Consider the following 18,170-nt stretch of genomic DNA (forward strand, 5'->3'; position numbering starts at 1 on the left):
TTTGGTAACTACTTCATAAACATGCTTTGAAAATTTATTTCTACGAAGACCTCATCAAACCAGAATATCTCCAAGTCCCAATTTTTTTTCTCAATTTCAATCTCTTGAGTTGCATATTTCTACAATTGGATTATTTAGTGCTACTAGTGACTTTCAGAAAGCAAAATTCATATATAAACATGATAAACGATGGAAACATATATTGAATTACCTAAATTGATTTTTTCCATAAATTTTTTTAAAAATCAAACTTTAACATGAATATGTATAACTTTATCGAATATGCACATTGTAATATAGAAATCAATCAGTGTCCAAAACAAGAATAATGATAAGAAGCCAAATAATTTTAGAAAGTTTCTTCTAAAAATACAAATCGTTGTTGGAAGGTGCGGAGATAGAGCAAGGACATCACAGTCCTGGTTTATTCGAAAAGGACTCTTCGGGGTGAACTGAGTCCTTCTAATAGAAATAGAATGGCCTTATGGTACCTTGCCATCTCTTAAGTATAGAAGAAGGATAGAAGGCATATTCATTTTTGAGTAGTACAACATATCAATACCCATCCCCATGCACCAAGGATTTTTATAATCAATTTCCATCTTTATACCATATAAGCACATCTTTACTGGACGTAGTAAAGAATTAAAATCCTTATAAATATAATGAATTTGACCCATAATATATTTGAATGCAAAGTCATTGACTTGATAGGAAATGTATAAATAAATATCAACTCAACTAACTTAGTTATGAATTTGCTTCCATTACCCATTTTCGGCTTTAGTATCAATTGGCTTACGTTGGGTAAATTCTATTAAGATCTTTGACCTCAAGAACATTTTTAAAAGTGAAATAAATCCAAGTAGGAATAGATGTCTACACTGATTTCAATCGAGTGTTAAATAATGTTAGGGAAAACTACAGCCTAAGCTTCTAGTGAATCGAACAATTATAATTCACTACACTAGAATACTTCAAAATCTATCTCCCATACAACCTAGGAATATGTGAAACAAAGTATAGTGATATATATCCTAGATAGAAAAGAAGTATAGTGAATAGATACTAACAGAGCTACATTCATCATTGCAAAGAAAATACCAACTGAAAGATAAAAAGGTTTTGATTTATGCTTCATATTTCCTGATATTTTCATTAGAGAGGACTTATCCAAACTTAAGTTGTGCACGTGGTGAACTTGCATGTGTGCTAGTACCCGTAGGAAAATGACTTTGCTAGGTTTTATTTGTGATTTGTAATTTATAGTTTGAGATTGCAAGTTAAATTAAAGAGATATATCACGTAAATTGAGTTTATATCACAATATATAAGAGATATAGCCGTCCCAATAAAATCAAGTTTAATTTAATAGTTTACCTGTTGATTTTAATGTTTACCTTGTTATTAAGAAGTGTATATTTCTGAAATGAAAACCCTAAGTTGGAGTTCTGGTCATATAAAAAAAGAGATATATGCCCCAGTAAACCATTAATTAATGACAAACATAATTCATAAACTAATAGCAAGTATTGTAAATTATCACCTTTCGATTTATTAGTTTTAGTGGAGAGCAAGTTTGTTGGAACATAAATGAGAAATAACAAAGACAGTTGTCATTTTGCTTTGTTCTGTTAATAATCAACCATGAATATTTGATAATATTAGATCGAAATCAAATTCATAATAAATGGACTTAGAAATCATAAATCATCCTCTTGAACATTAAATAGAAAAACTTTGAACAGTCATTACCCTTCTAAAATTGCAGTCATACCAACACCTAGTTCTCCAATCAATACAGTGTTATTTTTGGACTGTCTCAAAAGAATTTGAATGCATCTAGATATTCCATCATTTCTTCCAATGATAGGATCAGGTTTTCCTTTCCTAGCTATCTCTATTAAATATTTGCCATATTTTTCCAAAGCCTTGTACTTTTCCTTGGGAACTGTTTCTCCAAAGTTCAACAAAGATCACGTTAAGGTCAATTACTATCCAAAGTTTAAACGAGAGTGCTAAATTTTAGAGTAAAAATGCACAAAAGCTTCTGCACATAATTCTCAGCTAGAAGTTCATTGAAACCAAAGTACATTTACACTTCACAGATGGGTAATGATTATGTGGGTTTAGTCCAGAGTGTTAGTTTCCCAACATGTAGCTCAAACAATGCTCCAGGTACAATACCTTCTATCCTCCAGCACAGCAACATAAAATGGTACACCATCCCTCCCTTTAGTAGTTCATACAATATACATGTATGTGTACTAGCATTTATGGAGGGGGAGAGAGAGATACCACTAGTATGTTGTCCATCAAACCAAGGATTTTAGGTGTAGTTCTACAAAAACCCTATATCTTCACTTTCTTCAAATTGACTGAAGGTATTAAGAATCAAGTCCACCATTCATGAAGGCAGCCTACCTATAGTTTTCATCCAAAACAAAAAAGCTAAGTGAAAACAAGGGATGATACCATTATTGGAAAAGAACTTTGATTTTCTCAAGGGACTATGATGCAAGAAATGTTAATTTATGAAGCCCTTAATAAAATAAATCTCACCTTGCCACACTATTTTGTGGAGAATTCCACAATCTCTGAAGATGTAGCAACAATTTTTCCTCTTCCCCAATTTTTTCTGATAGAATTGCAAGACATGGAAAATGAGAATGCGACAAAATCTCCCGAAATAAATCTCCTACCCTTACAAGTTGAAAAGCAAATTACGTCAAAGAAACCCATAAGACACCACTCATCTTCTATCTGGTGGGTTAGAAAACCTCGACCATTGTTATAATCAAAGGAATAATTGGCTTCCTTTGGCATATTTGATTAAGGCGTTGTATGGGACCAATAGAATCATCCGAGTCTGAATATTCAATTATCTCAATTGCATTGATTTTATGTTTATCCATCAACTGAGTCTCTTCCATAGGCACTAGTGAACCCATTGGGCAAGCCTGTTTGAGAGATAAGGGAACTCTTGTTCCATTCTCTAATGTAGCTTTTCCATGACGATATGGAACAATTTTTTTTGTCATTGATGGGGATCTCTTGGTGAGCTCCATCAGATTGCTTGAAGAAACATGGTTGGTAGCAATGAAAATTCGAGCTCCACCCCCTAGTGTGGTTCATTTAATGTTAAACTTGTCTCTTTTTTGAAAGTTATGGGTGTCAAATATTATGTTTACAACCTCATTTATGCAAATTTTTGCATGGTGGAGAGCTCGAATGACATCCATATACGATTTCTCATTACTCAAAACTACTCTGATGGCTTTAATCCTCTATAGCCCTTTTCTAGTTTTCCATTTGTTGAACCATGGAGAAGTGTGCAATCAAATATGCAGATCGATAAATAAAAAACGTTTTGCATGAAGAGAACATAATTAAACACACAACTTTACGTATCACAATTTGTGGTCATCAAAGTAAGGAACCAATGAAGAAGGCCATGTGCATTGCCATACATTCATTTTGTAAGTTATTTTATAAATGATAAAGTAATCCATAAGGCTGAAAATATGTGCAACTTATTGAATATGCACATTGCAATACATAAGCCAATGAATGGCCAAACCGCGAATGATGATAAGAAACAAAACAATTTTAGAAAGTTGCTTCTCAAACCACACACTTAGCTTAGACTAGGTAAAATATATTAGGATCTTTTCCCTTACGAACATTTTTAAAAGTGAGATAAACCCAACTAGGAAACATGGGCCTTGAAATATATGGCTACACTAATTTCAACCCAGTGATAAGTAATGTCATGGAAAATTATAGCCTATGCTTCATGTGAATCCAACAAGTATGAATCACTAAACTAGAAGACTTCAAGTGTTCAAGGTCTATCTCCCATACAACCTAAGAATATGTGTTATAAAATATAATGATCTATCTCCCACACATAAATGAAGTATAGTTTATAGATACTTATAAGCTTACATTCATCATTGCAAAGAAAAGACCAACTGTGGGATAAAATGGTTTTGATCTCTACTCCCTCTTTCGTGGTATTTTCATTAGAGAGAACTTCTCCCGACTTAAGTTGTGCACACGGTGTACCTGCATGTGTGTTGGTATCTGTAGGAAAATTATCTTGTTAATATTTGCTTGTGATTTGTAATTTATAATTTAATATTTAGAGTTAAATTAAACACATATATCACATCAATTTTGTTTATATCACATATGTCACATATATAACAAATATAGAAATCCTAAAAAATCAAGTTTAATTTAAAAGTTTACTTGTTGATTTCAATGTTTTCCCCATTATTAAGAGATGTATATTGCAGATCTGCAAGCCCAAAGTTGCAATTATGGTCATATAGAAAGAGAGATATCCTACATGATGCCAAAACACGAGGCATAAACTAATAACAGGTATAGTGAATCATTACCTTTTGGTTCATTAGTGCCTATGGAACATACCCTTACATGATTCTTTGAGAAAGCTTGTCGAAACATAAATGAGAAATAGAAAATACAATTGTCATAATGCTTTGTTGAATTAGTAACCAACCATGCATATTTGATAATATTGGTTGCAATCAAATTCATTAGAGATGGACTTATAGATCATAAATCATCATCTTGAACATCAATTAGAAAACCTTTGAATGGTCATTACCCTTCTAAAATTACAGTTTTTCCAACACCTGATTCTCCAATCAATACAATGTTATTTTTTGACTTTCTTGAAAGAATATAAATGGATCTATGGATTTCATCATCCCTTTCAATGATAGGATCAAGTTTACCTTTCCTAACCATCTTTGTCAAATATTTCCCATATTTTTCAAAAGACCTGTACTTTCCCTTGGGATCTGTTTTTTGAGAAATTCAAAAAGCTCATGTTAAGGAAAATTAACATCTAAATATTAAATGAAATCCTTAAATATCAGAGTACAACATGCACAAAAGCTTCTGCGCATAATTCTCGGCTCGATGGTCGTTAAAACCAAAGTACATAGATGAGTAATGATTATGTGGGTTTAGTCCAAAGTGTTAGTTTACGAGTCTGTGGCTAAACCAATGATCTAGGTAAAATACCTTGTTTCCACCAGTAGAGAAACATACAACAAAATGCCACACAATGTTAAACATCCTTCACTTCAGTAGTTTATATCACACTTATGAAGGTGTACTAGCATGTCCACCAATGCTAATGCATTAAAGGCTTTAAATAAGAAACAAATAACAATGTCCAATATTATTAATGTATTAAAGGCATTAATACAACTACTGGAAGTGCATTAAAAGGTAGATGAGAATGATGCCTAGTCAACATTATTAAAAATACCACCCAAAAAAATTAAAAAATGATAACAATAATAAAGTTGGCACTTTAGCATGGGGTACTAAATGGGGCAAGGACCCCTTTGCAGTATTATTGGATGTGGAATTTGCTTGTAATGCCTCACACTACTGTAAATATATTAAATTAAGTGATAGGTAATGCAAGTAGTCCAAACTAAATAGGGTATATACCATATGGTCCAACAAAGTAAAAGAATAATATTAAATTACATTAATGAAAGTAATGTACTGTGATTCGTGGGGGAAATAGATTCATCAATATAGTTCATTGTTTAAGAGCATAAACTTGTGGCTATAGAAAATATTTAATCACAAGAGTATAAATAGAACTAGAAGCAATAGTTGAAGGTAGGCATTCCCACTTGTTAGTATTTCACAGTGTAGTGTCATTGGCATCTACCATTTTGGGATGAGTGTTACACCCACACAAGATTCTTCTTCCAAATTCAACTATACCCATGGCTTTTGTAACGTTAAGGCCAACAAAGCAATGCTACCACCAGAAGGAAGGATACAAATGATCCAAATTGGAGAACTAGAAAAGAAGGATGAAAATGTCCCATAAAGCTCTCACTTAGAAAAATATAGACAAATCATAGAAGGATGGATGGTAAAAGGTTGGCCCCTAAGAAGCTTTAAGTTATACCCCCAAACTTCAATAAACCACCTATCAAAAGTTACAAGGTTGGTACATGCTACACCCACAGAATCTCAGTCACATCTATAAGGAAGAAAGTATCAACGTGGCCCCAAAAGTACACCTCCCTTGTCAGCAAAATATAACAATAGGACATCCATTTACCTCGAGTTTACCCCTTGGCCTGGGAGATCATACATTTATAGAGAAATGAAAGATGACATAGATCCAATGGGTTCATTGCATAAAGCCTTAAATATTGAAATTACTACACTGAAAATATTTGTGGGAGTCTTATAGTTGAGAAGGAGTAGGACAAAGTAGGACAACATGCCTAGTTCTTTAAAATTGATATAGAACCAAGGGACAAAATTATTGAGATAAATGAGAAGATGAGATAAATGTATTTCCAATGTGCAACATTGGAAATACATGCCATTGATAACAGAAAAGAATCCTTAATAACCATGCCATAATGCTCAACTTTGTTATGTGTTGTCAACAATGTACAATTTCTTATCTCAAGGAACAATGCCAAGATTATTGCCTCATTAGCTCAAATGGAAGTTTGGTTGGAGAAAATTTCCATAAAACTTGGAAGGGAAAGAAGACCCACATGGTGTCTTGGAGTAAAATTCTCATAATCTCTATAGGTTATTAAAAACTATTGTTATGAATAAGACATTGAACATAGTACTACAGAATGGACCAGCCATACTTATTCGTTGTACCTTTGGGTCAGGTGCCCATGTTGAACATTATATAGGAGATAATGTTGCAACATGGAATGATCTCTCGTACTCCATACCTATAATGACGAGTTTTGGATTTTTTGGAATCCTACTGGTAGGTGTTGATATTTGTGGATTTTCAAAAGATACAAATGAAGAGCTTTGCAATATATGGATTAAACTAGGTTCCTTTTTATCCTTTTTCCAGAGATCACTGAAGGAAGAGAAAAAGACATGAATACTAGCATTATCATGGGAATCCATCACAATGTTTGCGAAGAAGGTGTTAGGTCTTACATACAAGCTCATAACGTATATCTACACATTGTCTTTTGAAGTTCACACTAAAGGGTCTTCCATTGCCAGGCCTTTGTTCTTCACATTCCCTAACGGTAATAATACACTAAGAATTATCACTGAGTTCCTATTTAGTAAAGCGGTCATTTTCTTACCCTATTTACAAAGGGAACTTGGTATGATTTTTTCAATGTATCACGCTTGGTAACAATTTCAAACGGACCAAATGTGACACTTGAAACTCAACTAGATACCACTGATATCTAATATAGGAAATAGGTTTGACAACTAAGGAATGTAGAAAATTTCAATTTAATCTATGGGTTGCTTCGGGTGGTAGGAAGGAAGCATATGGAGACCTATATGTTGACAATAGAGAGGGTCTGGAAATGGTAATAGAGGATGGAAATTCAATCTATATAGAGTTTTATGCATATACGATACATGGAAGAGTTCGACTTACATGAAAAATCCAACTCGATGTGTATGCATTTAGGCAAGGATGGCTTCTTAATAAAATTAGATTTTTGGGATGATTGTCCTCTGTGTAGAGTGTTATAGTCATTTCAAAGGATGGCTTCTTAACAATATTAGAGTTTTGGGATGATTTTCCTATGTGTAGAGTGTTCTAATCATTGCAAATGCTTCTCTTGTATTTCAGAATAACTTTTAACTTGTTACAACATGGAAGAAATGATCGAGTATAAAATTTTCCTTACTATCTATTCCCATTCTCGTATATATGTAGCTACTTGTTATGTATCATGATCACAATACCTTACAAGTTTCATTATCATTACATATGGTGGACATTCCATGTTTGGTATCTTAATGTTATAGATTAGCATTCCATCCAATATGGAAAATAGTTCAAAGCAATAATATAAGGAGATTTTCTCTTTTAGGGTATAAGAAAAATATAAACCAAATTTATTGAAGCATTTGTTTCATATTTGAAAAGTTAATGGACTAAAAGCTCAATGAATGATATTTAGACAAGTTAAATGTGCTTTGTAATAAATTGTGGATTTGTAATAAACATTCCAAATATGATGCTTAAGAAGCTCGATGAATGATATTTAAACAAGTTAAATGTGAATGATATTTAGACAAGTTAAATGTGCTTTGTAATAAATTGGAGATTTGTAATAAACATTGAAAATATGATGCTTAAAAAGCTCCATGAATGATATTTTGACAAGTTAAATGTGCTTTGTAATAAATTCAAGATTTGTAATGAGCATTGCAAATGTGATGCTTAAGCTTAAATATATTGAATGAGAAAAAAACATACATGTTGTGCATCCCCAACACAAGGCCACCTGCATATTGAATGGTAAGTCCTCCATTCAAATAAGAGGAAACTACCACCAATGTTGCTTGGACCATAACTTGAGAGGAAAGAAAAGTTGAAGGCACACCGATAGAAGCCTAACTGAGCTAATGGAAGAAGGGCCTGGAATTTTGAAAATAGATTTAAGGCTTACGCACCATGTTCATTAAATCAAATCTGGATAGAGTGAACAATTTTATGGTAGTTCTCAAATTGAACAAGGAAGGCTGCTAAGGTAGCAAGTCCCTGCCACCAAAGCAGCATCTATCGAGTTGGAAAAGACACGGGTGCCACCAAAGCAGCACATACCGAGTTGGAAAAGACACGGGTGCCACCAAAGCAGCATATACCGAGTTGGAAAAGACACGGGTGGGGCTAGCATGTAATGAATTTTAGCGACTTTCCAAGATATATGTGTGTAATCGTGGTTGTGCTAGGTTAAGACCGCATGTTTTCCACTTGTCTAAACATGCAATCATTTGAAGGTGTCTTTGAAACAACGATTAAGCAAACTCTACTACGCTTTGCACATTGAGATCGCAACGTAACTATGCTCTGCCTACAAAGGATAGGTAGCCAAAATCAAGGGAATCAGAGCTGTGAAATAGGTAGCCGAAATCAAGGGGATCAGAGCTGTGAAAGCACATGGTATTCGAGGCAACCCATGAGCAGTAGCTTTTGAAATGACTGACAGAGTAGAAAGCCGAGAATTTGGCATCAGAGGTCTGGACCAACTGCAAGTATAAGTTCACCTTTATCGTATTGTTCTTGCCCGCCTGCTTGCATTTTGAATTAATGGATTTCTTTTAAATGCAGTGAAAACTGGAAACATGTCGGATGTGGCTTGGGGTAAGCTGACCTTGGGTGTCTAAGCCCTAACGGAAGGAGGCTTTGAAGCTCTGTTCCGACAAACCTTTTCCATTTCTCCAGAGAAGAAGTTACAGAAAGCGTACGCTTGTTATATGTCCACTTCCACTGACCCCGTTGCGGGAACTTTGTACATCTCCACCGTGAAGTTCACATTCTGCAGCAGTCACCCTTTGTCGTTCATTGCTCCCTCCGGAGAGGCATCCTGGAGTTACTACAGGGTGAGTGATGCCTACTTTACTTTATGGAATCATTTAGTGTAAAAATTGGGGGAAATTGAAATAGTGATAAAATTGAATGTAGGTTGGGATCCCATTGGCGTATCTGATGATTGTGAATCCTTTTGTAAACAAAGACAATCTCGCTGAAAAGTATATTCAGATCGTGACAGTCCACTGTCACAAGTTCTGGTTCTTTGGATTCATTAACTATGAGAAATCTCTGAGAAATTTGTAGGAATCCATCCCGAATTCAGCCCGCTCAGCGTCCACCTCGTGAGCATCAACCATCGTCTCGAACCATCAACAGACCGCACAGCTGCCCACTAGTCTCATATCTTTGATGTCTAGAAACTGTGTTGCATGTACATGGTGCTCACCGCCACTAGGTATCAGGTATGTCCAACCCACCCACCGCCACCTGCCTGCCCAGGCCACGACACACCTTGATTTCACTCACTGCCACTAGGTACATGGTGCTCACCACCACTAGGTATCAGGTATGTCGAGCCCACCCACCGCCACCTGCCTGCCCAGGCCACGACACACCGCACCAACATGCCATTGCATTTACAGATGGCCGAAATAGCCCATTGAACTTTGCTAAGTTAGCGATAATGTCTCGCAAAGATTAGTTGTGAGGCTGCAGTGAACAACCCTGGTTTCTATCAAGACAGAAGAAAGCTTGGAAGGTGCGAGAAAAAGCAACTGCCCAGTTCTCGCATAATAGGTTCGACCAGTTTGGGTTCTTTTTTTTTCTTCGCAGAGCACCTACAGTGTCCATTGAACCTGTCCAGCTAGATCATGTGTGTAATTAACTCGAGCTCAAAAATTCAAATTCAAGTTAATAGTATCTTGTGATGCAAAAATTCAAATTCAATACTAGGATATAGAAATAGAGAAATTCATAACATTTTAACAATATATGTGGCTTGAATTTCCAGCGACGGCTTCAGAAGCACAACCAGCACAGAGGCTACGCTACTTAAAGCAGCAAGGCCACACAGAGGCTACGCTACCTAAAGTAGCAAGGCCATACTACCGTCGTTGGTAGATTACCCGGCCTCCCCTGGCTCTTTCACCGTTCGGGCTCAGCTCCTCCAACAAACAAAGGATTTTACTATGCTCTGGGCACAGGCCTGCGGTGTTTTCACCAGACTGCAAATAGTGCCATCCTCTACCGCCATCCTCCCCGTTGGCTGCATAGTATTCCAGGGTTGTCCCCGTGCGTTCTGTTAGGTGAACCGGGCCTGCTTCAGATTACCTTCCGGAAGGTAGCACCTTCTTGCAAACCGATGCCTCTGCAACAAAAGGAAAAGCTAACACAAATATGGGAGTTTGAAAAGTGAGGCGGTGAAGGCCACCGAACACACGAAATCTGCATGGCATGCAAGCGGCAGTGGGATGGGTGTGTAGGTGGCAATCGGAATAACAAGTATAACCGTTGCTGTATTATAACTTTTGACATTTTAGCATTTAATACTATAGATTAATGTTAGCATTAGTCTGTTAGCATTGGTCAACACTATGAACATACGAGCAAAAAACACACATAATATATGGTCAGCCTCGGGAAGAGGCCAAATAACATGGCAAAATTGTTTGCGCATAAAAACTTTGCTTAAACTAACATGGCAAAATTGTTTGTGCATAAAAACTTTGCTTAAACTGCTTTTGTACTGGATGGGAAAGACGAACAAACAGCTAAACTAATGCTTATGGACTAATAACCGATTACTATCCCTGGCCAGATGGCAAGGACTAATAAGATCTTGGTAAAAACATAATCTAAAAACCTTGGATATATGGACAACATCACCTAAATGCGCTAGAATGTACCCACATTTTAATGGCACACACCCAAGGAAATACTGTGTTCCAGAACAAGCAGAAGTTCTGGGAAAATGTTTTCATCAGGGATCCATTCGAATAAAATTGGTTGAAAACATAGAGGAAAAACAGAATCTAAAAAACACCCAACCATAAATCATTTCTGCTCTGCATACTGGATTTGACTTGAATCAGCTGCACTCTCCATCTCCATGGAAAGTTGAAGTGCCTTCCTCTGCATCAGTTTAAGCGTGTTCAGAAACCCATTATTCCTCGAAGGTGTCGATCTCTGCGTACATCCCAACATCTCAATAAAATCTGGTGTGACACCCATTATTTGAGCAGTTGAGCACCCTGAGAGCCCTTCAACTAAAAGAGAAGCCACGCCTCTGGCCAGACCAGAATCAGAATCTGCTTCGTAGTACACCTTCATGTCATCCATGAATGCCCTCACCCACACCTGGGACGCACACCCTTCAACTTTGTTCTCCCTATTTTTAAATTCATGAGGCAGGGGCTTCATATTTCTCCCATACTGCAATACTTGCCTAAACTTTGAACGAGTTTCTGGAACTTTCTGGAACAGTTTTACAATATTCTGAAGCTTCGGCGGAAGCTGCTGAACAGCTTGTTGGCGCACGATTCTGTGGGCAGGAGATACTGCGGGCGTTGATTGTTTTCTGAAGACGGGTTTGGTCAGGGCTACAGAAAAAGAATTGGGTCGTTCACAGCTTAAAGGGCCAACTGCTGACAATGGGACTGTGGGCAACAGAGCCACAAAATTGGAAATGGCCATTAATTCTAAATTTTGATAGAATTACTCAAAATTAGGTAACTGAGATAGAGTTCATAAAAAAATTGGAAACGGCCATTGATTCTAAATTGTCATAGAATTACTCAAAATTGGGTAACTGAGATGGAGTTCATCAAAACTTTCATCAGGCAGATCAAGAAATGCACATGAGTATGGAAACTCAGAAATGAATCTCCTTCCAAATCACACACGTCTAGAAGAGTATTCCATACCATTTATAGAATCACAAAAGTTGGTATTAGGGGTACTGCATATTATTTTTAGTTAATTTTAGATATGAAATTCGTTAGGTTTTAATTACGCCAAAGGCATTTTTATTGTGAGGTTACAAACTAACCCTCTAGAAATTTCCTCGCGTTTTTAAATCCGCCGCCGTTTATAATCTCTTGACTTTGAATTAGTCCCGGCAGAGAGATGTTCTAGTGATTTCATTTTCTTCGCCATAAGGTGTTGATTGATGACATTGAAAAATTATTATTTATAAAAACTCATCCAGGTTTTCAGGTTTGTTTTTAGTTTTAAATTAATAAAGTATTTTTTATTAAAAAAAAATTATAATATAAAACTATAGTATGATATAATCATTTTATACACAAAGATATATAATTAGCTGGGTTGAAAAATTTCAAAACACATACATAAATTTTATTAAAATATATATTTACCATTACTTTGAAATAAAAATTTAATCATTTCCTTTAAATATGTAAATATAGATTTAAGTTGTTTAACTTTATTGTTTGAGTGGTCGGAAAGAATTGTTGTAATTTTTGCTACCAAATTAAAGTCTGGTATATTAATATGTTTAAACTCGAGAGGTATACCCAAAAAGAATTGGCCTCAAAAAGTAAAAATTTAATGCTTTCCAATGAAATCAAAATAAAGAGATATTACCATGCTTTAGAGATCATTGTTTTCATCATAGAGTTTTAAGTAAGGTTAGTGATTATATTTTTTTTTTTGTGAAAGTATGATTTATTGGGTAGCCACTATATTTATGGACAATACTTTTGGTAGATCTTTCAGTAAGTAATATATTAATTTAAGCTAATTTAATAGGTTAAGCTTAATTTTCATTGGTAAAATATTGGAACTCGACCAACTAAATTATCTCTTAAACTTAACTCGAATTAAACAAACAAAATCAATAGAAATTTGCTATTTTAAATTTTGACCGAACACTATCCCAATGAGGAACCTAAAATATTATAGAGAAACTTGGTCAGTGTTCATATTAAAAAACGAGGGGCCATGTACTTCGTCAAGGACTGTATAATATTTAATGGACCAGAAATCTGCGCAGCGACTGTGAGAACTCATTTATTTTAGATACTTCAAAATTTCCACGGGGATCACGGGGATCGGAACTTGAAGATTAGCATCAGAGTCTGAAAGAGGCAAATACGTAACGCAACTAGAAACTTGAAACATTCGAATTGGGGAACTTGAGAAAGTAATTAAATAGAGAATTTGGGAATCCTGCAATGTTTGACAAAGTCATCCAAATGGCGAATTTGAGCAACATGTGAAACATAGTAATAATGATATTATTCAATGTTTTAAGATAAGATTATTTGACCTACAATGAGCACCTAAAATTTTCAAATATTTGCTGACTACCACATTCCAATGAAGATATAATATTTGCAAACTACCATACTCCTAAGAAGATATGATGATTTAGTATTTGCCAATTATTTTAATAAAAATAATTTTTTTAATTTTATATTTATTAAATATGAAATTAAATTATTGAAAACACAATTATTTTTAAATTATAAAATAAAATAAAAGAAAAGAAATTATAAATTTAATATATTTTAACATTTTATATTTTAAATCTAAATTAATTTAACCTCTAAAATATTTATAAAACACTCTTTTATCATTGATCTTACAAATTTTGATGAGCTGACCAATAATATTTCATAATGTACAATGATTTCGTAACCCATGAAGGTCCTCTAAGTCCCAATGCTATACCTTTTCAAATAAGAGAGGTTCATGTGAAGAATTCATTGGAACTGCTAAAGTTATAAATACAAAATAATATATATATATATAATAATAATAATAATAATAATAATAATGAAAACATTGCGATGGGAAGAAATTGTTGAAATTGAAGGTTTTAATGCAGTAAAGATGATATATACATGCATTGTATTATATATTTATCAAATTTTCAAGTCAAAACATGAAATACTTATCTAAAATATTGTAAGGAAACGTTATAAATTTACCGAGAATCCAAATTTTGGGATAGGATTATGCAATTTTAAATTTAATATAGAAATCAAGCAATTTAAACTTAAGTAATTTCACTTACAAAATTGAGTTTCAATTTAAAAAAAATATTTATTCTTAAAATTAATTTTTTAATTTTTTAAATATTATTTTTTTAAATTAATTTTTTAATTTAATTATTTTTGTGTAAATTATTGAAAAATAAATAGCATAATTTCAAAAATTATGTAATATAGTTGATTGAATCATTTTTGTTTTCTGTAATAATTTAATTAAGGACATAATTTTAATTAATTTTTCATTTTAACTCAAAAATAAAATAAAATAAAAAATTGTTTTCAAAAAATAGCAAAATAAAAGATAAGTAGAGTATTAGGAGCTAGTTCCTAATTTTTTCTTCATTTAGGTGATATTTGATCTTTAATATGTAATCAAATATGTATATCACCCATGATGCCAAATATTTATTTTTCACAACTATCGTCGCAATATGACAAGCATGGTGACAATCATTATCGCAATGACACAATACATTCTAGTTTATTCAATGTCACATTGTGTATTCAATAAATTAGAGTTTAGTATTCTTATTTATAATATGAAGTTTAGAATATAAATATTAAGGTTTGTATTCCTAGGGTTTAATATATATCCTAGTGTTTAACATTAATTCATTGAGTTTGTAATCCCTTGAGTTTATACAATTAATCCCTTCGCTTTATTGATCCATTGGGTTTATAATTTAATCTGTTAGGTTGATTAATCTCGTAGATTTATAATATTAATAATCGCTTGGGTTTATTAATTTGTTAGGTTTATAATATTAATAATCTCTTGGGTTTATAATATTAATGTTTTTGGTTTATAAAATTAATCCATTGGCTTTATTAATCCTTTTTGTTTATGATATTAATAATCCCTTGGGTTTATAATATTAATCACAGAGATTTATAATATTAAATCCTTAGGCTTATAATATTAATAATCCATTGGGTTTATAGAATTAATTCCTTGGGTTATTTTAATGATAATCCCTTCTTTTTATAATATTAATAATCTCTCCTCTTTACTAATCCCCTGGTTTTTTTGAGATGAGAACCTCATTCTACAACCCAATATGAGAGAGATGTGTAAGTATATCCTTGTTCAACTTGGAGTTGACATGTGCCCATTTTAATATATATATATATATATATATATATATATATATCCCATGGAAAAATCATAATTTTATTAATGAAAACAAAATTACATTTTGCATATTCTACTATGCATTCATCATCAAGTCCAAGACACGTGATCATAAGTTCAAACAAAAAAATAATAATATACAAATGAGGAGAAAGTTAGGCTTTTCTAAGTTTCTGTTTTCTCTACCTTATGCCATTCCCCTTGTGATAGTGACACAGAGAGAAGAGCAAGATGATTTCCAACATCAGGTCTTGCATTGTTCTTGTATGAATTTGAGGTGTCTGATGTATGTAGACGTTTGATTCCACTAGTATCCAATGATTCTGGTATCTTTGCTGATTGTAGTGAATTGCCCTGTGTTTCAGTTGGATCTTTTGAGCTTCCCCCTATATTTCTGGTTCATTTGTTGTCTAATTGTTCCCATTGGGTGTGGGTTCTACCTCTACTTCATCCTCCTCCTCATCAGATTTTGGTGGGGCGAATTTCCATCCTTTGGGTTGTTTCCCAGTATTCTTCTTCCTTCGGGTGTCTTTCTTGGCTTCAGGGCATGTATTTTGTAGGTGCCCTATTTGCCAACATATTCTGCACCTGAAGGTTGTGTTCTCATAATATAAACTCTGTATCTAGATCTTCTAGTTGTGAATGGGTTGTATGCGATGCGGTAAGCCTTTACTGAGATCTAATTCCACACATATTCATGCGAAGGTGAAGACTCCTTCCTCGAGCCTTTGGGTATCTATTTTGATGTATCTCCCAATGATGTTCCCAATACATGTAAGGACATGATTATCCCAGAAATGCAGAGGGAGATTGTGCAATCAAACCCATACCGGAATTGTGGATGTGCCCATGGTATTTGAATCAAATTTTGGAAAGAAAGGTGTGATGAGGAGGCCCTTCCATCCCCGGAACCATGGTCCTTCTTTAAGGATAATGTCTCTTACATCTGGTAATTGAAAATTTAGAGTAGAGGTGAATTTCACAATGTATTGTCGAGTTACTAAAGTTCCAATGAAAAAGATCTGTTGGTTTTGGCCATAAATAGTTGAATCGACATATAATGTCTTGTGATTCAAATGTAGCACAATTCTCGTCTATTTCTGGAGTAACTATTTTCAGTTCTAGAGTGTATTTCAATCAATCAACTATGTATGGACTAGGAGAAGTAACTACTTGAATTAATGGCATTGTGGCTGCGTTTTTTCCCTGTAGCATGTGGTTGGAAGAGTGACCTCCATTTATCTTCTTCTATTTTGATTCTATTATTTTTGATGTAATGCTTCCATTCCCTTCTCCTACACTTTTAATTTTACTGGAGGTCACAACACCACCTCGCGATCACAAATTAAGGGTTATGGACGATGTTGATAAGATATTGTAATCCATTATGGGTCAGTTATCCTACAATGATCTATCCCCATAGATCAAATGTTACAGCTACACAGGGTATGTAGTATTTTATGAGATGTTTTTCTTCAAATGCATCACGTTGTCTGTTGCATACACCCAAACTAATAAAGACATCCCTATAGGGGTTTTTAGAAATATTTGAAAGCAAAATTCTTTTACGAGATGCAAGGATACTATGTCCATCTTGTTGACTAAATTTTGTTCTGCTTCAGATATCCTATTTTGTGAAGAGGTCTGTTTTGAGTGATTGAACATTGGTGTGGGGCTCCTTAAACAGAGGGCTTTTGTCCTTATTGAAATCTAAACCTATTATATTTGTTCCTAGTGGACCCTGTTCAAGTATTTGATCATCCAAATCTGAGATCGTGAGCGGGTTTGTTAGTGGTGTATACCCAACCTCTACAACAAATTCGATATGCATGTAGACCTACAAAATTGAGTGTATCGGAGCATTTTCGTTTGAGTTCTCGTTGGTAGCTGCGAAAGCATTATTGTTGTGACAACATAGGGTTCCTGGGGTGTTGTACCAACGTGTCGCAGAGACTATATCAACATATAACCATGTTTCCACTGCCTTCCTCAAAGTCTCCCATCTGATCCGCAAAAAATTTGTCAAACAAACCCTTTGCAGCTAATCCATATGGGCTGGTACGCCATCTTCAACAGTATCGTGAAGGATGATGAGTCATTTATGACAAATCACATTCTCTTTGGTTGCCCCAAGAGAGGAAGCTATTGCAGGGTCATGATCTCCATCCTCTAAATGTTCCAAGTACTCTTCGTTCCAGAAATCAGGATGCCCTCACAAAATAGATGGCACAACATAAGCCCACCCAGAAATGTGAACTGACCAGAGGCCAAGTGCCTCATCTCTGTAGTCGTCATGTGAGCCCACCAAGGGATTATTCTTTGCCTTTGATCGTATTCTTACACACCGAAACTGTTAAACCCTATCGTCATCTAGCTCCATTTTTCTCATACCTTACAGCTATATATATATATATATATATATATATATATATATATATATATATATATATATATACACATATACATATATGTATATAATCTCACTAAGGGGTAAAAATATTTCACTCACACTTTGGATATAATAGAAAAACAAAAATGAATATGTGTTTGGTTTATTTAATTAAAAGTATAATAAAACATCAATAAAATCAAACAAAAATGCATATATGTGTTTGCTTTATTTAATTAAAATTATCGTAAAACATCAATATCCCCACTCTATCGAGCTGTAAATATTTTA

The 18,170-nt window shown here is 34.2% G+C and overlaps 1 pseudogene; it reads left to right on the forward strand.

The window, feature by feature from the left end:
* The first annotated feature begins 6,775 nt into the window (after positions 1-6,775).
* Positions 6,776-9,688, forward strand: LOC149253613 (GEM-like protein 5; annotated as a pseudogene).
* Positions 9,689-18,170: the final 8,482 nt, after the last annotated feature.

This window comes from Pinus tabuliformis, chromosome 7 (assembly GCF_031772625.1).
Source record: "Pinus tabuliformis cultivar Carrire ecotype Pingquan chromosome 7, CPIR1, whole genome shotgun sequence".
NCBI lineage: Eukaryota > Viridiplantae > Streptophyta > Pinopsida > Pinales > Pinaceae > Pinus > Pinus tabuliformis.